Raw genomic sequence first — 21,213 nt, forward strand, 5'->3', positions numbered from 1 at the left:
GTAGCACCAAGGACAGCTGTATCCAATCGGCCAACTCAATTTGGATCTTATAAAAGAGGTTTTTAAAAGTCAAATAGACAAAGTCCCTCGACCTGCCATTATGAATCTTCTCGGTCACGATTTCATAAAAAAAAACTCTATCAAATTTGCGAGGCGAACTTTGCCACAGAACGAACTCCCTCACTTCCAATCTTCTCATATCGTGCTGAATGATGATACAACTGCCTCTGTAAAACATTACTGTTCTTGTTCCCAGCATGCGGAGAGGCACTGTTGATTTGTTAATATATATGCAAAACGTCCGGCACTTCCTCTTTTATAAGTAGGGATATGCTTCAATGCATCTTTATTCTTTTCTCTTGGCTTCCTTTTCCACAATAAATAGTGACGCAAATCACTGATTGAAAGTCCTACTGTTCGATCCTATGTGGAATTATCATTTGCCAACCTACTCATTTGCTCTTAAAGTACTCACAGGATACTTTAGAATGTTCGGATATGTTGTTTGTCCTCCAAAGGTAGTGACTGCATTGTTTCCCCTTCTAAATTTCCACATGGTGCTCTTCTACATCCCTTACACTCGTCAAGGTGTTCGTTTGATTCCAGCTACCACTACCTAACTTATACCTCAGCTTTCCTCGCCTGACCGACATTATCCCTCATCAACCGGTACTCCCCAATTCTGCCTTACATGGCATTTCTCCGACACAAAAGTAATTGCCCCAATCTTTCCTTGACAAATACATAATTTTGGATGCCAAAGTAAGCTTCAGTCCAGAATCTTATAAATCCAGGAGCTGCGTATATTGTTAGAAATACTGTTTCATTCATGGAAGGAGCTCAAACCATGTGGCATAGAAACAGAATGTGCAATTGTACTTTAGAAAAATAGACAGGAAATATTACAACTGATTGTTTGTAATATCCCGCGAGAGACAAAATTCATTGTACAGTGACACTATGATTTTAAAAAAATAATAATGTTTGTGTCTGTTTGCTCGGGGGGGTTAGATGACACAGTATTCGCACTAATTGGCACTGTGGGCATTCCATTTCTTATATAAGAGTTGATTAAACTAATCCCCAGTTCAGCCGAGTGTTGGAAGCCTTCATGCATCTGATTGCCTCACGTGAAATATGGGATATCCAGCGATTTACTATGTAGCGAGCATTTTCTATCCTGTACTTTTATCGGTTGGGATACCTGGTAAGTAATTGAATCTGGATGCCAAATCTGTATCTGCTTCCTATTGCTCTACCCACTGCACTATGAAACAGATGAGTTAATGCTCAGCACAGATGGTGCATCAGAAGAGGAGTATGCTCTGAATCTTTTCAATGATTTTAAGTTCCCTGGCCCCCACCGCTTTATTTTCACCATGGATGTTCAGTCCCTATATACCTCTATTCCCCACCAGGAACGTCTCAAAGCTCTCCAGTTCTTTTTGGATTCCAGACCTAACCAATTCCCCTCCACCACCACTCTCCTCGGTCTAGCGGAATTTGTCCTTACTCTTAACAATTTCTCCTTTGGCTCCTCTCACTTCCTCCAAACAAAAGGTGTAGCCATGAGCACTCGTATGGGTCCCAGCTATTTTTGCCTTTTCGTTGGCTTTGTGGAACAATCCACGTTCCAAGCCTTTGCTGGTATCTGTCCCCCTCTTTTCCCTCGCTACAACGACGACTGCATTGACGCTGCTTCCTGCACGCATGCTGAGCTCGTTGAATTCATTAACTTTGCCTCCAACTTTCACCCTGCCCTGAAGATTACCTGGTCCATTTCTGACACCTCCCTCCCTTTCTTGATCTTTCTGTCTCTATCTCTGGAGACAGCTTATCTACTGATGTCTACTATAAGCCTACAGAGACTCTCACAGCTACTTGGACAATTCCTCTTCCCACCCTGTCTCTTGCAAAAATGCCATCCGCTTCCCGCAATTTCTCCGTCTCCGCCGCATCTGCTCTCAGGATGAAGCTTTTCATTCCACTACGAAGGAGATGTCCTCCTTTTTTAAAGAAAGAGGCTTCCCTTCCTCCACCATCAACTCTGCTCTCAAACGCATGTCTCCCATTTCACGCACATCTGCTCTCACTCCATCCTCCCGCCACCCCACTAGGAATAGGGTTCCCCTTGCCCTTATCTACCACCCCACCAGCCTCTGAGTCCAACATATAATTCCCCGTAAGTTCCGCCACCTCCAACGGGATCCCAACACCAAGCACATCTTTCTCTCCCCACCCCCCCACTCCCCGCTCGTTTCTGCTTTGCACAGGGATCACTCCCTACACGACTCCCTTGTCCATTCGTCTCCCCATCCCTTCCCACCGAAATCCCTCCTGGTATTTACCCTTGTAAGCGGAACAAGTGCTACACATGCCCTTACACTTCCTCCCTCACCACCATTCAGGGCCCCAGACAGTCCTTCCAAGTGAGGCGATACTTCCCCTGTGAGTCCGCTGGGGTGATACACTGCGTCCGGTGCCCCTGGTGCGGCCTTCTATATATTGGCGAGACCCGACGCAGGCTGGGAGACCGTTTCGCTGAACACCTACGCTCTGTCCGCCAGAGAAAGCAAGATCTCCCAGTGGCCACACATTTTAATTCCACGTCCCATTCCCATTCTGATATGTCTATCCACGGCTTCCTCTACTGTCTAGATGAAGCCACTCAGGATGGAGTAACGACACCTTATATTCCGTCTCGGTAGCCTCCAACCTGATGGCATGAATATTGACTTCTCTAACTTCTGTTAATGCCCCACCTCCCCCCGTACCCTGTTCGTTATTTATTTATTTAATATATTTTTATACCCCCCCCCCTTTTTTTCTCTCTCTCTCTCTCTCTCTTGTTTCTCCCTCTGTCCCTCTCACTATAGCTCCTTGCCTGCTCTCCACCCCCTGGGCTCCACTCCACCCCTTCTCTCTCTCCCCAGACTTCCCGTCTCATGATTCTCTCCGTTCTCCAGTCTGGTATCCCTTTTGTCAATCAATTTTCCAGCTCTTAGATCCACCCCTCCCGTCCTGTCTTCTCCTGTCCTTTCGGATCTCTAACTAGCTCTTCTCTCAGTTAGTCCTGACGAAGGGTCTCGGCCCGAAACGTCGACTGTACCTCTTCCCATAGATGCTGCCTGGCCTGCTGCGTTCCACCAGCATTTTGTGTCTGCTGCTTGATTTCGAGCATCTGCAGATTTCCTCGTGTCAGAAGACGAGTCATGTTTTTTTCAAGTGTGTTAATCGCTTTGACTACTAGTTAGTTTGTCAATATCACCATTGCACTTTGTGCCAATCGTGGCGTTTTTGACATTATTTTACTTACATCGACAATCCCACACATCACAGTTAGTATGTTCGAAGTGTGAATCTGCACTATTGAAGACACTCGTAACTAACTCACGAAGAAGTAACTTTTCCCCGTGCCAAAGGTTTTTTTTTTGTTCAAAGAACCTCCAGATGATTTCAGTAGCAACTAGGCAAATTCGTGTTTTACTTTTACATCCTTCATTTAAAGGACCTTTCTGTTGCACCTGGCTCTTGAAATGCATCACCGCTGCATTCCTTCTTTTTTCTTTTGACAAATTCTTCTTCTTCTTCTTCTTCTCTTTCAAAGGTTTCAAAGGTACATTTAATGTTGTCAGAGAAATGTTTGCAATATACATCCTGAAATGATTTTTCTTCGCAACCATCCACGAAATGAGAGGACTGTCCCAAAGAATGAATGACAGCTAAGTGTTAAAACCCCAAAGTCCCCCTTAACTCCCCTCCCTCCCGCGCGTAAGTGGCAGCAAGCAACGATCCCCATCCCTCCACCAGAAAAAAAAACATCGGCACCCACCACCGATCAGTCAAGCGTGACCAAAAAACACATACTTTCAGTCCTCCAAAGGCAGCGCGTTCACCCGGTATTCGACATACCACAGTCTCTCTCTTCCTGATAAGGGAGAAAGAGGCGTCTCCATTTCACATGGAGAAAGGACATCGCAAACGGCTCGCTGTTTCATGATGTCAAAAATCCGTTGCGTTGCCTCTTCCGAGCTCTGCGCCTAAACATCTTCTGTCTCTGGGCACACAGCCAAAGATCGTCCGGTCCCCCGCAACACCGATCTGTCGATGACCGACCTTCAGTCCGCCTGTCTCCAAAGACCGGAGATCCTAGGCCTCCATAGGCGAGCCGAACCTTTAGGACATCCCCTTGACATGTCGGATAATGCCCAGTCTTGGCACTTCTGTAATTATCGACTTGAGGTTCTCGGTCATTTTTATGTATTTTGACATAATTTTTTTCTGGGAATGGGAACACTTGACTAAGTGTTCCGCGCTTCCTTGGCGCAATGTAGTTTGCTAAGATCCTGGAAATGCCCTCCATGGGACGTCGTGTTCTTCTAGTCGTTAACTTTCTCTTCTATAGTGATAATTTCTTAATTTTCTTTTGGGCTGTGCTTTCATTTAAATTTAGCAGTGTTTACTTTTTTACCTCAGTAGCATATACTCGCGTGAAGTTTCAAAGAGAAAACCAGGCAAATCATAGCTTTTGTCGTTGTAGAATCCTGTTTTCGTTGATGGAATATGTCCTTATGTGCTTTATCTGACTGCTGTGTAATCTACACTCCCTCTTCCTTCTGTCCTGGGTAGTGTTAACATGCGAGCTTTCGAGTACACATAGTGTTTTCCGTAATTTGTCATTTCAGTTCTTATTTTACCTTGTAATTTTTCCAGACCAGTTTCAGACCAAGGTCGACTGCCAAAAGAATACGTTAAAAATGGTATAGCTAACGTGTTTATTCCTTCTGTAATATCTTTACTATTGAGCTTTATTTGTCAGATCTTCTGAAGCGTTGAAGTAAGTTATTTATTACACGATGAGTTATTTACTGTACTTGTTGATATCCCAGTTAACGATTATGTTCCTTATCATCTAGAGACTGTATTGTATCGCATTGGACTGCTTTCTATTCTATTAGCTCTATTGCAGCTCTCTTTATATTTAATGCGCCGCACCTATTTAGTCCAAAGTTATGTTTATATCTTAAAAAAATAGTTCTACTCTTTATATTAATCGGTTTAGATTTACTGATGAAAGCGTCTGTAATTTCTAGTCCTCCATGTAGAGAATTTTTATCAACGTGCAACTTGTTTGGTTGTTTCTGATATTATACCATATTTTCGTCCCATTTAGAAATTATTATTAATTTATGTTTCTTTATTTTGACTCAGCTCAAGCTGGTAGACCTTAAGGATCGGGCATAGCCAAGCACATTCATTTCTCAATCGTTAGGAACTTTCGGACCATTCTCTTGGTGTTTAGTATTATGGGTTTCTGAAGATTTACACAGATATTTTTGTACAGCCCTAATTGGTTAGTGCCATTGTGTAGTGTCTTTAGGATGATACCAGTTGTAAATATTATTAGTGGAACAATGTATACCGTGTTCATATTCAAAAGACTTTCAATCGCCTCTTTTAATTCAGCATATTTCTGCTGTTATTTACTTAATTGAGTTCTGAAAGTTACGTGTCTTTGGAAGGACTATATTAAGTAAGCTGTTCCTGTTTGTTTATCCTGTATTATGATAATCAGATTGTTATCATGGATTATACTATCTGTAATAACGGATCAGGCTTGTATTTATACTGAGGTATGTTTTTTTTCTTGAGTTTATATTTTAAAACAAGATTTTGATGAATGATGTTTCCCACTTGATTGTGCCTATGTGAGTAATCAGATTGAATAAAACTGCTAGAGGATCCTGTGGCGTATTGGGTTAATTCTGCTTCTTATTGACATTTTTTTACATCTATCATTTTGAATTGTTTGTTCATTTATTTCTGTTTTTGCCTTTTTTGTGTCGTGAATTGCCGAAAGAACCCCTCTGTTTCAGGGAAGATGTACCCAACTCTGAGGCAGGAGTTCGTTGTTTCCTTGTAGACCTCTAGTCCGCTCAGATGGTGGGGTTCTTTTCGATGGATGGTCGTGCTCTTCCCTTGTTTAAATTTTCCTTCAATAGCAATAATCTCCACTGTTATTATAATTATTTATTTTCTCAGCTCAAGCTAGTAAAATCCTCATTGTTGTTGCTGTTGCTGTTGTTATTATTGATAACATTATTGTTATTATTATTATTCGGCGTTCCAATTCCCAAATATATTTTACCCGACGAATAAATCCCTTTTCGTGCACTTTCTTGGCACGCTTAATGCTCCCTTCAACATCCATCACTCTGTTGATGAGCAAAGTTGCAACGACTCACCCGATCGGACGCTAACCGGTAACTCTTTCGTGGACTTCAAATACCCCGGTGTAAATTGTTGGGGAGTTAATGACACAACCACAGCTTGGGACCGTACTTGTTCTCCATCCACAGCGCCGTGGCGGATACGGGGCCCAATACATTTCTACTCCAGGATTCCCACGCAGACAGAGAGGATATCAGAGGAAAAATAAATGGAACCATTCGGCAGGACATAGGACAAACCCAAGGCTAAATCAAGTATCACACACAACGTAGTACGTGCTTGGAACTAACATGCTTTCTTTTTAATTCTTCACAGTTAATTTAATAGCGGTAGTGATCCTTTCTCGGGGAAATTGTGGTCTAACCAAATGCGTTACCCGTTATCTAGTGGGGATGGCAGCGGCTGATTTAATGAGCGTCATCTTCGCTGTTGGATTGGATCAGCTGAATAATATCTATGTGTATTCCAGAGTCTTGCTTATTACACCGATCTGCGCAGTGATAGTTGTCCTAAGGATAGCAACCGTGGACGTTTCTGTTTGGCTCACGGTTGCATTCACTTTCGATCGCTTTATCGCTATTTCTTGTCAAAAGCTTCGGGAGCGATACTGCACCGAGAAAACGGCGACTGTGATTATAGTAATCACGAGTGCATTGAGCAGTGGGAGATGTGTGCCGTTTTACTTTGCAGTGGAGCCTCTGATGGTCATTAACCACGTGCCGTGGCGTTGCGTCCCCAAAATTGAATACTATACATCATATTTTTGGAAAGTCTACGAGTCATTCGACAGCATCATAACACCTTTATTACCAATTGCTCTGATCCTGCTGTTCAATATTTTAACCGTCAGACATATTATAGCAGCAAATAGAGTCCGCCGTGGACTCCGTAACAACAGTGAAGATCAGAATGATCCAGAGGTGAAGAACAGGAGAAAGTCGATGATTTTGTTGTTCGCCATATCAACGAATTTCATTTTGCTGTGGATACCCTATGTAGTACACTCCACGAACTGGCAACCGCAAAATTATTTTTACACAGACAAATATTTCAGTAACCCGATATATATCTTGCAGCAATGTGCATTCATGTTGCAATTTCTGTGTACCTGCACTAACACGTGTATCTACACACTGTCACAGAGAAAATTCAGGGAGGAGCTGAAGAATGCGCTGAAGTATCTGCCTAGATTAAGTGGACAGCTATGCAAATGACGTATAAATTCTGTTAGTACATTCACTGAGCGATGTTATAATATTTTGAGCTGTGGGTAATAAACTTAGTGTTGTCAAGAATATCTGCCATGCGTTTCACAATGCCTTTGAAATCCTATCATCAAGTTGGAGTTTCTGTAGTATTAGAACAAGACGTTTTAGAATGGAAAACAATTTCTTCCACCAAGCCTTTGGACTACTGAATTCTCTGCCGCCACCCAGGTCTCATCACGTATGAAGTACCACCAAGGTTATGCTGTTGACTTTTGACTTTTTAACTTGTGTCGTAAATGTTGTCATTCCTCTGGAATTGATTTCGTTATTTGTGGTTATATTACTTTGTATTATGTGTGAGTTATATGTACTGTGTTGGCAATTTGGTCTCGAAGAAACGTGTTTTGTTTGACGATATCATGTACGCCGTTGAATGACAGTAAGCTCGAACGTGAACTTAATGACTTGCTTACGTTGAACTATGTATATAACAACCCTGAGCATGTTGCGTCCACCTCGTTCAGCAACATTAATCAGTTTAAATCGCAGAACTTGGAGAAACGCTGATGATACGTGTTTACGATTAATAGAATGAAATTTTTATATTTATTGATTCTCGGGACATGAATGTAGATTACTTTGAGGCAGATGGAGAAATTCAAAGCTGAAATTAAAGAGAAAATTGGCATCAGGTGAGCGGAGACTGAATATGACCGCACATCCGTAGAAATAGCACACGAGTGTTCTGTAAAACTCGCCGTGCTTAAGACCTCCGAAGTGTCCACCACATGAATGAATAAAATCTGGACCAACAAGGAAATAGTTATGCTTTGAATTGTTTGTTGTAAGTTGTTGAGTGGGAGCTATCATTTACGTCCTTGGCGTAAAACTGCAGCGATTACCATTATAATATTGCTGATTTATTATATGTATTATTGTTTTCCATGGCAAGGGTTTGCTGTGGGGCGCCAACCAATCCCGTTAAGTATGAAATCTGGGCAAACAGCTCGGGTATGTTTCTTTTGTATTCGTAAAATGATGTTTCCTTACTTATTTTTTTTTTTCTGGAGGCTGTTGGTGTGTTGTAACTCCCCTTGTATTAGAGACAAGAAAGTTGGCCCAAATGTTTATTTCAAAGACTATTCTAATTCCATCACACTCTCATTATTTTATATACGATTATTTTGCACTTTGCAGGTAAAGTACTTGTTCCTGTATTTAATGCTGTTTTCCCATAAACTCCCGATAAAGAAATGGAAAGAAATGTTAGTAACTACTGAAGTTTGTTGATCAGGCAATAATGAGTCGTCTCAGATTCTTATGAAATACCGTGTTTATCCGGAAGCAATCGCGGAAGGGTCTCGGGCCTTCTTCTCCACCTAACAAGAACACGGTTAAATCCTTCTCGCATATTGTTCTCGCTAAATACTTACCTCCATATTTTATTCGTTGAAGAGGATACCGTCAACTACTTCGGACCATTTTGGAGTATAAATGACACAACCTGTGCATCACATGGGTGAGCACTTATTTCAGAACAAGGAACTCATATTATAGTTTCTTCTCTCACACACCATAGAACACAGATGATAACTTCTTCTTGCCTTTGTTTTTTTTTCTTTTTAAGTCTACAAATGGTTTTGGAGCAACATACATCAAAGTTGCTGGTGAACGCAGCAGGCCAGGCAGCATCTCTAGGAAGAAGTACAATCGACGTTTCAGGCCAAGACCCTTCGTCAGGACTAACTGAAGGAAGAGCTAGTAAGAAATTTGAAAGTGGGAGGGGGAGGGGGAGATCCAAAATGATAGAAGAAGACAGGAGAGGGAGGGATGGAGCCAAGAGCTGGACAGGTGATTGGCAAAAGGGATATGAGAGGATCGTGGGACAGGAGGCCCAGGGAGAAGGAAAAGGGGGAGGGGGGAACCCAGAGGATGGGCAAGGGGTATAGTCAGAGGGACAGAGGGAGAAAAAGGAGAGAGAGAGCAAGGAGGCTCCACGAAAAGTATTAGCCAAGTGGAATGCAAGAGAAGTCTGAAGAATTTTACGCATACATCACAAGAAAGAGCATATCGAGAGAGAGATCTGGGTCATTCAAGCATGAAGAAATGAACATGTGTTTGGACACGGAAGGGGAAGGCGAATTCTTTAACAAGTTCCTGGTGTTCATATTTTTAAACAAGAACGACAGGTGCTCAGTGATGTCAGTATGGAATGTGCTATTATCTTACGGTATTTTGAAATAACGAAAGGGAGAGTGTTGGATACCTTAAAGAATATTAAGCTGTGTATATCCCCAAGAGCTTATGAGATATACCCCCAGGTGATTGATAGAATCAAGTGATAAGATTTATGGAGCCATGACCAAAATGTTCGTGTACAAACTAGCTGGATGCGAAATGAAAGGAATTGAGAAAATCGAAATAACCTGTAAATGATGCACCAATGTCACGTCATTGGTAGGAGAAGTTGCATATAACTAGCTTGACTGATCTTTGAGGTTAGAGCTTAGAGTGTTAAAACATAGCACATAATCAGATGTTTGCCGCTCTTCGTGGTAGACAATCCAAAAGATTGAGATGCAAAGGATTCAGAGTGACCGCGCCGTTTTGGATTGAGAAGTGACGTGATAGTCGTTGGGATGTATTCCGCCTCGAGGTCCCTCACCAATGGTGTTTATAGATCTGGGCAGATCCCTCTGCGATGAAAATGTGGAAGTGTGTGTTAGTCAGTTCACAGACAGTAAAGAGTTTGAAGATGTTATGAATATCGTAGAACTTTGCCTAGTAAAGCAGCGGGATATAAAACAGTTGCACAAAAAGGCAGAGTAATACCACGTCGTGAATTGGGCTATGTGTGAGTAGTTTTGCTTTAGGAGATCAAATGTAAATGGATCGTGCTCTTAATGTCAAAGCCCCAAGATTATATGTACAGAGGAATCTCGGGGCATATAGATTCCCGAATGTGTCTCCACAAGTTGATAGTTTCGAAAAAAAATAGACGTATAGCATACTTGACTTTGGTAGTTGTGAAAATCGGCTTTGGCAGTTGGGAAGTTGCGCTGCAGCTTTATACAGTGAAGCTCTCGTAAGGCCGCATGTCAAGTTTCAATTCATGTCTTTTCGTCCTATTATAGGCTTTGGAGAGGGTGCAGATAAGGTTTACTAAGATCTTGTCTGGACTAGAGAGCATGTCTATAAAGAGAGGTTTGATGAAGCTCGTTTATTTTCTCTGGATCAGCGGAAGATGCGGGAAGGCGTTGATAAGAAGTATAGGTGGATTAGGAAAGCACGAGATTCTCTTTAAGTTTAATTATCTGATACTAGACAGCTTGTATTTAAGGTGTAAGGGAAGAGTTCAAAGGAGGCAAAAACGGCACAAGGTGATAGAGATGGTAACGGAGCCGTTTACGATGCTCTCAGATGGGCAGATCAATGCGCAGGCATTTGAGCGCAATTAACATTGTGCAGGCAAAACGGATTAGTTTCGCTGGGCAATTAATACTTCCGCACACCATCCTGGCAGGAACAGCCTGTTCTAATGTTCTGTAGTTATTCCTCTATGTTCTGAGTTCTATGTTCTACATGCAATCTACGAGTAGCGTTGGCAAAGGAGACTTGCCCCCACCCCCGCCTCAATTTCAATATGATGATGACTGTTTGATGTTGGTCTCCGATTCTCCCTGGAGCCAATTCCTCACCAATATCAACTCCTTCAGTGTTTAACTGGAGTGCGATGACTTCAGGGTGTCCTACTACCATGATTTCTACGGTGACGTCGGGGATGGTCAATAAGAACTGTAAGGTTCGACGAGAAAACCCGACTTTAAGAGTTCACTAGTATTCAATGATCTCCTTATTAAAGCAACAGAGTTATAAGAAATGAAAAGAAAAGGAGATAGGCGAACTCTGCAGTTAAAAAAGTGTCTTTACCATGGAGTATCAGATGCAAAATTACATCCAGAATTCTGAAACAACAAATTTAAAACCTGCAGGCGTGCTTCTGTTTTTATTGCAGTTCCCGTTCAGACCACATGATGTCCCCATCCCACACCCCATCAGAGTTACACGACCCATTCACCCTGGTACGCACTGACGTGACAGCGGGTAGTAGTATGCAGCCGTCGATCCCACATCTCCACATCACTGATGTAGTCCAAGGGAAGGGCAAGCGCCGATGCAGTTTGGCACCAGTGTCGTCGCAAACGTTTCCAGAGTGAAGTTGCAAACAACACCAAACTGCCTTAGGGACCACGGCTCCGGATTTCTTCCTCGGGGTTTACTCCAGAAGCCTTTCCAATGGATGGGTATGCCCGCAAGCCAGCAGAAGTTTAAAATCAGAGATTTCCTCCTCCTAGGCAGGCTGCCGTCAAAGTCTGACGAGCCCCACCTATACGAAGCAACTGGGTTTGAGACACCAGTGGTCCGCTTTTGCCCCTTCTTTTGTCAGTAGAAACAGTTCCGCCGGGCCTAGCAGTTAAGTCACATGTGAAAGCCAAGATCTGAACTTGGTTGTCAGAGGCTATTAGAGCCGCACGCCATTTGGAGCACTTCATAGGTAGTGGGAGCTTATCCCCACTACCACCCCCGGCTAAGACAAACTTAGGAACTGACAGCGGGTACTTGCAACATTTAATTAAGTCCCATACCCCGCCATTACTGCAATTATACTTCGTTGTTTTTGTTATTTTCAGCAGCACACTGTTGCATTGCAATTAATCCATCCTCAAACCTGTGCTGAACACAGTCCAAGCATGAAGGTCAAAAGAGAAATCAGAAGCCTCCACTGACACGATAGTCGTTGACTTTATGTACACGGCAGGCAGAATTTAGATCCATCTCCTCTTAAATATTTCTGATTATCTTGCGTCAATGCCCTTTTGACCAGAGAACTTCACCTATTAATTACCCTGTAACACAGGGGTTCCCAACCTGGAGTCCACGGACTCCTCGGTTAATGGTTGGAGACAATGGCGTAAAAAAGGTTGGGAACGCGTGCTCTAAGAAGAAAAGGCGTCTACGCATCTCTGTTTTAAATCCCTGGCTCTTCGTTTTATTTGTTTGTTTATCTATCGATCGATCCATCTTTTTTTTTTGCTGTTTCTCCCTGTTCATGACTCTCCCTTGAGTGAAGACAACTCAAACTCTACTTTCTACCTTCTTACAATGTGTATGTTCGACTGCGTTTACTTCTCATACTATAATAAACATCAGGATTAGCAACGCACATTGTTTCAGCTTTCTTGATGGGATCATCCTAGCTTGAGCAAAGAAGCTGCTCCAACGTGACGGGCCAAATGAGCGGTTGGTGCATTTTTATGATGGGGAAAGTAAAGCGAAACACTTCGAGGCAAAATGAGAAAGATGGTTAAAGTGTAGCCGCGATGGGATCAGAGTGGACCTGTACGGTTATTTGGAGGATGGTGAAGCAGGATTATAATACGAGGGGTGACTGATAAGTTTGTGGCCTAGGGTAGAAGGGGATGAGTTATTAACTTCAAACTTTCTACATTTTCACTCAAAGAGTTGAACTGCGCGTGCATGTAACAAGAGCTGTATAACTCATCTCCTTCTACCTAAGGCCACGAACTTACCAATCATTCCTGCTGTGGACCATCTGGAGGTCCAAGACGCTCTCGTTACATGCACGTGCAGTTCAACTCTTTGATAATGCAGTAAGTTTTAAGTTAATAATTCATCTCCTTCTACCTTAGGCCACGAACTTATCAATCACCCCTGCTATGGACCCCTTCTACAAAGAAGGGATCCGTATGCTCCACGACCGCTGGACTAAGTGTATACATGTAGGAGGGGACTATGTTGAAAAAAAAATGTGCTTGGTTTTCTAAAATTGACTCCGCCTACCTTAGGCCACGAACTTATCAATCACCCCTAGTATAGATCAACGTGAAAACGCTAGTTAAAGTTTTATTACCTTGTCAAAGCATCAGCGTTATAGGAAGTAAAAAAAAGAGATACGCGAATTCTACAGCTTTTTAAAATCAAAAACTTGAAACATTCCATCGGTGCAAGAGTTTCAGTGCAAAAACAAACCCAAGTAACGCGTCAGCAGTTTTGTTGGCGACAAAAACTCCGGTGCTCGCAAAAATTCAATGTGAGACACTTATTTCCAGATATTGAGGACCAGGTCTTTTTTACGGATATCTGATGCAAACTTACACAAGGAATTATGGAAATGCTAATTTTAAAAATGTGGATGCATCTTTGGTTCTGGTGCAGTACCAGTTTAACCCACTTGATGTCCCCATCCCTCACCCCATTGGAGTTACACCGCCCGTTCAACCCGGAACGCACCGACATGAGTGTGAGTACTTGCAACATTTAATAAAATCTTATGCCTCGCTATTACTGCAATTATGCTTCATTATTATTGTTACTTTCAACAGCACGCAGTTGCATTGCAATTAACCCATCCTCAAGCCAGTGCCGAACACAATCCGACCACGAATGTCACAAGAGAACTCAGAAGCGTCCACGAACATTGGCTTTGTATAGACGGCAGGATGGATTTCGATTCAATACAAAGACACGCGTTTTGATAATTCGCCCTGAATCATGCTAACGTGATGGAATTCTATTTAAGGTGGTTAGAACGGCTCTTGTTGGTTATCACCCGGTGCCATTTTCAGATGAACTGGAAATGGAATTGAAGGTCATGTAACTATGGATCTAAGGAGCAGCAATCTGCGAAACATCCTGAGTGATGTCCTGCGGCTGGCTGGCTGAACTCTGATCACCTCAAGGGCTGTCCTGACTGCGAACCATTATCACAACCACAGGAAAGTTTCTCTTTGTGTTTTGATCATGCGATTTATCATGGATGGCTGATCCCAAATTCTGTCAAAGATTGCCTTGGGTTCAATTGAATTCACCATCCGATGTAGGCGAAAATATTACACCCCGGAAAGAGATTTTGCACGTCTAGTGGTCATCCACATTTCTTTAAACTCTGAAATTGTCCATAAAGTGACAAAATCGACACGAAATATTACTGATAAAATAATTACATAAAAATATCAGCGAGGGAGAATAATACCAATGACAAAGGAGGATGGCTGTGGTGGACAAAGTTCAATTACCTCTTGCAGAGCAGCTCGCTACAGGAGTGTATATGTCCCAGCTATCTTCAATGATTCATCGTTACCTTTCCTTCCATAGTAAGGAGATATTGAGTTCGCAATATTTAGAAAAGAAAGAGCAACTCTTCGGTTAACGCATAAGTGCACATACGAACGTAGTGAGATCTGGGCGACGATAGGTGCAAAGTGACATTCTCGCGACAGAAGTACAAAACAATGGCACTACGCAGCAACAGGAAATCCATGCCTTTCCCTTTGACATGAAATTGTATTCACTGACACCTGCAATCAATACCCTGGGCTTTAATATTGCCCAGAAACTGAATTGGAATCGGCTGGGGTGATATACTGTGTCCGGTGCTCCCGATGTGGCCTTCTATATATTGGCAAGACCCGACGCAGACAGGGAGATCGTTTCGCTGAACACCTACGCTCTGTCCGCCAGAGAAAGCAGGAATTTCCAGTGGCCATACATTTTAATTCTACGTCCCATTCCCACTTTAATATGTCTATCCACGGCCTTCTCTACTGTAAAGATGAAGCCACACTCAGGTTGGAGGAACAACACCTTATATTCCGTCTGGGTAGCCTCCAACCTGATGGCATGAACATCGACTTCTCTAACTTCCGCTAAGGCCCCACCTCCCCCTGGTACCCCATCTGTTACTTATTTTTATGCACATATTCTTTCTCTCACTCTCCTTTTTCTCCCTCTGTCCCTCTGAATATACCTCTTGCCCATCTTCTGGGTCCACCCCCCCCCCCCGTCTTTCTTCCCGGACCTCCTGTCCCATGATCCTCTCGTATCCCCTTTTGTCTTTCACCTGTCCAGCTCTTGGCTCCATCCCTCCCCCTCCTGTCTTCTCCTATCATTTTGGATCTCCCCCTCCCCCTCCAACTTTCAAATCCCTTACTCACTCTTCCTTCAGTTAGTGCTGACGAAGGGTCTCGGCCTGAAACGTCGACTGCACCTCTTCCTAGAGATGCTGCCTGGCCTGCTGCGTTCACCAGCAACTTTGATGTAATATATATATATTTTGATAATAAATGCACCTTGAACTGGTTAGCTGAGAGTTAACTCGCTGGGTTTCTAGACAGTGCGGCTAAGAGGGCCTGTTCCGTGCTGTATTTCTAAAATCAGAAGTCAAAATAAATTAATTTCCTTCTTAAATGTCTGCAAACTGCACGTGTAACTCGGAGGCCGTTAGGTTTGCTCTGAAATGTGAATGGACATTGTTCGAAATGTTTGCAAGAATTCTTTGATTGACACGCTCCTCCCTCCTTGTGACGCTTCCCAGTCACGTGATCCCAAGCGGAGTGGCGGTGACCCGTCTCCCGGCTTTGATTGGAGCTGACATCACAAAGCAGAACACCCGCGTTGCCGGGCAATGGGTTCAGTGAGAGGAAAAGGGTAACGTCCAGTGAACAAAGGGCGCCATGACGTCACAAGGGATCCGCGACCCTGGCAGCGATAGGCGTGCGCGAAGCCGATGGCATCTCGTCTGTGTACGCAGGTGGCACCGTCACCTGGCAATGGCGGCGGCCGAGGTACGATGATGGTGGCTTTTGCCGCCGCTGCCGTTGCGGTTATTCTGCACTCTTTGTGATTGCTGCTGTCGGCAGGTGGCGGGACCGGGAGCTTCGGACGGCCAGAGACAGGGGAAAGAAACCTGAGGACGGGTAAGACACTGGAGGGAGGGGAGTGTGTGGGAACTTAGCGGGTCAAGCAGCGTCTGAGGAGGGGAGGGGAGTGTGGGGTCAGCCTTAAATAAAGACAATCATGTCCTTCCACTGGTCGAAACTCGTTCGCCCGCGGTCTATGGAATTTCCTTCTGCAGCTTTGAAATGTGCGTGGGCAATGTTTGCGAGGCTGCTTTGATTAACAGTTGATTGACACTCTCATCCCTCCCTCCCCGGGATAGTGAAGGACCCAAATGAGATCAATTCATACAATGGCACGTAGTGCAAGGTAAGATAATAACAGCATGTAGAATAAAGTATAACTGCTACAGGGAGATTGAAAGTTTGGCTGAGTGGTGTCATAACAGCAACCTCTCAGTCAACGGCAGCAAAACCAAGGAACTGGTCGTAGTCTTCAGGAGAGGGAAACCAGAGGTCCACGAGCCAGTCCTCATCGGAGCATCAGAGGTGGAGAGGGTTAGCAATGTTAAATTCCCGGATGTTACTATTTCAGTGGGCTTGTCCTGGACCCTTCAAACTTTCTGCATTATCACTCAAAGAGTTGAACTGCACGTGCATGTAACGAGAGCGTCTTGGACCTCCAGGTGGTCCACAGTAGGGGGTGATTGATAAATCTGTGGCCTAAGGGGGAAGGAGATGAGTTATACAGCTCTCGTTACATGCAAGTGCAGTTCAACTCTTTGAGTGATAATGCAGAAAGTTTGAAGTTAATAATTCACCTCCTTCTACCTTAGGCCACAAACTTATCAGTCACCCCTGCTGTGGACCGCTTTTGGAGGTCCAAGTCACTGACTTCTATAGAAGGGATCCATATGTTCCACAACCGCTGGACTAAGTGTGTAAATGTAGGAAAAATAAATGTGCTAGGTTTTCTAAAATTGACCTCTTCTACCTTAGGCCATGAACTTATCAATCACCCCTCATACTACAATTTACAGACAAATGGGTGATTAGGTGTAGAATAAGCTAAAGCTACAAGGAAAAACACAACTAAAACAACAATCTGAACCTAAATCCAACAATCCTTGCACTTGGTGAAGGGCAGGTCCAATTTTTATGCTGTATGACAAGGGTTAATACGATTGCAGGGAGATAAATGGGGGAAACAGAACTGATGGGTGAGAGCTGGCATCGGATCAGTGGGTTGAATGGCCACATCCAACATCATCAAGAAGAGAGATTGGAAGGCTGAGAGGAGTAACGCACCAAAAGTGCTGGAGGAACTCAGCAAGTCAGGCAGGATTTATGGAGGGGAGTAAACAGTTGATGTTTTGGCCCAAGACCCTTCTTCAGGGCTGAGACCTTCATTAGGCTGAGAGGAGACTTCAACGTAGGACTGTGTCAGGGACTCCAGCTCCAGACATTTCTTTGGGGTTTACTCCCAAAGCCTTCCCCATGAGTGGGTACAGCCACAAGGCAGTGGAGGTTTGAGATCAGATGAGCCTTCCGCCAGATGACGTGCCAACCACAGCTGATGAGCCCCATCTGTCTGGAGGGAAGATGTAATGGAAGTGAATAAAGTGAGGATACATCTCCATGCAACGGGTCGTAGATCAGCTGCTGCTTTTACCGGTTCAAGTTTGAGTTTAATTGTCTTGCAACCATACATGAATACCCATAAATACAACCAAATGAAACTGCATTACAAGGTCAAAATACAGTATCAGCAGACACACACAGTGCAAAGTAAGTATAATCAGTAAAATACAGTCACACTAAAAAAAATCCTCTGGTTCCCCCCCTCCCCATTTTCTTTCTCCCTGGGCCTCCTGTCCCATGATCCTCTCATATCCCTTTTGCCAATCACCTGTTCAGCTCTTGGCTCCATCCTGTCTTCTCCTATCATTTCGGATCTCCCCCTCTCAAATCTCTTACTAACTCTTCCTTCAGTTAGTCCTGACGAAGGGTCTCGGCCTGAAACGTCGACTGTACCTCTTCCTAGAGATGCTGCCTGGCCTGCTGCGTTCACCAGCAACTTTTGTGTGTGTTGCTTGAAATTCCAGCATCTGCAGAATTCCTCGTGTTTGCGTTTACTGGCACCGTAACGTCGTAAATCAAATTAAGTCAATGGCAGGAGAGACAGCAATGCAGGATAAAGTTAACTAGTGGAGATTTACTGTCCAGTACACTTCTCCTCAACGCTATTGTTCCACTTTCCTCTGTGCTCCTTTACTGGCTGAGTTCTTTGAGCATTCATCATTTTTTTCTCTTTCAGATTCTGGCACCTATAGCTTATTTGCTACCTGATCTGAAATGAACGCAGCGATCCGGCAGAGGGAGGTATTGTCCCATCAACCAGTCACACACTTGCTGCACCCCAGTGACCGGTCCGCTGGTCACAGCACTTTTAGCGCAATTTGGTAACCTCAAAACGAGACGTACGATTCACATTGAATGCATCAATAGGGAACAGAAGGGGATGCCAATAAGATGCAACTAACCAGATCGGCAGTTTGTCCCCCGGTAATGATGTCTGCTATAGAAATAATGAAACATGTCTCGCTACTTTGATAGCTAATTAACTCAAATGTCTCTGTTCATTCTGAAATTGCGTTCGCTTCGTGGACTCTGCAACTTACCCAACGAACTCAAATTCAGCCTCTGATTTCAAATACCCTGAAAGAAATTGCAGAGGAGGTTTTTTACACATCAATGTTACTGCTAAAAGTTGCCGATGGTCCAATTTCCGCCATACAGTCTGATACTTGCCCCCACTACACTTAAACATGTAATCCACTATCAGTACCCTTGCTGCAGAAACGCAGTCATGATGCAGTTGCTACAAGACAAAAGGATACGAGACCACGAAATCCCGTTTTTGAAATGCTGGGATTCGATGGGTCACCAGAGATACACGTCTGGAGATTGAAATTAAGTATGAATTTCCACCAAAGCCAGATGAGTCAATAGCTTACCGGGAATCCCAATGGCTGAAATAACAGGCTGGAAAATGTCTTCCATCCGCCAGATTATTGGATATTGCATTTCAGTGAGAAGCAGTGATTTTCGTTGCTCCGGAATGCAAAGCACTGGCAGCCACTCGCAGCTGATCTAGTCCAAAAGGCACTAATTTATAGAGGATCAGTCTCCAGTAGCAAGGTTATAGCTCTGATCATTTTCCCTGGTTAGTCACTTGAACAAACACATTGCATCAACATTATTATATATGGTGCACATATTGTAGTAACACATAAATGTCCATGGCGTCAGATCTCCTTTAGGGAAAAGACCGGTGTGCCGTGTAACATGACAGTTTAAAAGCAATGGCTCTATTTTCAGCTTTTACGAATATTGTCAAATGTCTGTCCTGTTTACATTTTGACCTGAATGTTTCACTGTTCCTCTTTATTTAAAACTCTGCTGTACGTTACAATGGTTTTCTGTGCTTCTGTTGATGTCACAGCAGCCGATTAATCTAGAAATGAACGTGGTACTGTATCTCCGCAATGTTCACTGAATCCAAGGCAAATGAAAATCCTCTCATTCTACTCCTGCAGAGTTCGTATTTATTTCCTCTTTTTTTTTATCAATTATCTCACGTTTTTGCTGCTTACCAGTGACTAACACAGGACACAGCACTCCACGGGAGCATATGCAATTCTGGTATGAAGCACAAACCACTAAACTTAAATTAAATCCTAACTCAGAAAAAGAGAAAAAAAAATCATCACTATAGAAGAAAAAGTTGATCAACGGAAGAGCATGGCCCTCTAAGAAAGATATCCACAAGACCTGATCAAACTAGATGTCATCAAGAAAGCATCGAACACCTGGCTCAGAATTGGGTCCTCTTCCCAGAAACAGTGGGTTTCCTTATGGCAATACAGGACCAGGTGGTAACACAAAAAAAAAATCAACATTACCTAATAAAAACATCAAATTCCAGAGAATTCATGCAGAAAATGCCAAGAGAAACCAGAAACAATCTAACACATTACAGGACCTCACAGCAGTTTAACTCAATCTGATTACTTACACAAACACAATCAACTGGCAAACACCAGTCACTAAAATCTTGCTTTGAAATGTAAACTCATAAAAGACACCATACCTTATTGTAAATGTAAACCTAATCTAGTTTTAGAGTCAGGGTACTGCAAATTCTATTACGACAGAGCCATTATTGCATATATGGCAATGGATAATAACCATACGGAATAAACAAGGATGGGACGAAAAAGCAAGAACCACTTACTTAGTACACATAGTCTTTCCAAACGCACATAACCGACAGAAATCAATAAGCAATATAACAACAGAAATATTCTGAATTAAAAGAGGAAATTGAAAGAGTATGAAATATGAACAGGTATACCTTGTCCCGATAATGATATATAAAACTATTGCCACCTCAAACTATTACAGCGTATCACCACTCTCACTGTACACTCTCACTGAAACCTTTCGTATACTGAAAGGCCTAAATACAGTGCATCTGGTGAGGATGTTTCATCAACAGAGAAGTTTAGTTTCAGAGGGTAGAGCCTCAGAATACAGGAACATCCATTTATAACAGAGATCAGGAGGAATTCTTTTAGCCAGAGAGGTTGGTGATACTGTGGAATTCATTGCCATGGACGTCATTGAGTATATTTCAAGTGGAATTTGATAGGTTCTTGGTTATTAAAGGCATCAAACATTACGGGGAGAATGTAGGAGAATGGATTGAGAGGAATAATAATCAGCCTTGATCAGACAAGATGGGCCAATTGGCCTAATTTGGCTCCTATGCCTTACGGTCTTATGCATGAGAGGGCATGTGCTTATAATGAGAGGTTGGGAAAACTTGGGTTGCTTTCTCTGGGTTGGTGTAGGCTGAGCAGAGAGATCTGATTGAGATTTATATAATATTAAGACTCTGGCATAGACAGCTAGTATTTTCCCCACAGCTTCATAATGTCTAATATTCAAGAGCATGCATTGAAAGAGCGAGGGGATGAGTTCAAACGAGATGTGCAGGGCAAGTTTTTTTGGAA

At 43.2% G+C, this 21,213-nt stretch overlaps 1 protein-coding gene and 1 long non-coding RNA gene across 2 annotated transcripts in view; both read left to right on the forward strand.

The window, feature by feature from the left end:
- The window catches only part of LOC140189991 (histone H2A type 2-B-like), a 647,138-nt gene that overhangs the window by 524,812 nt on the left and 101,113 nt on the right, over positions 1-21,213 (forward strand). The gene's annotated exons all lie outside the window — the stretch shown is intronic.
- LOC140190089 (uncharacterized) lies at positions 15,865-19,725 on the forward strand. The gene is made up of 2 exons (XR_011883534.1): positions 15,865-16,216; positions 18,453-19,725. It is a non-coding gene; the product is annotated as an uncharacterized lncRNA (long non-coding RNA).

Source organism: Mobula birostris, chromosome 29, assembly GCF_030028105.1.
Source record: "Mobula birostris isolate sMobBir1 chromosome 29, sMobBir1.hap1, whole genome shotgun sequence".
Lineage (NCBI taxonomy): Eukaryota > Metazoa > Chordata > Chondrichthyes > Myliobatiformes > Myliobatidae > Mobula > Mobula birostris.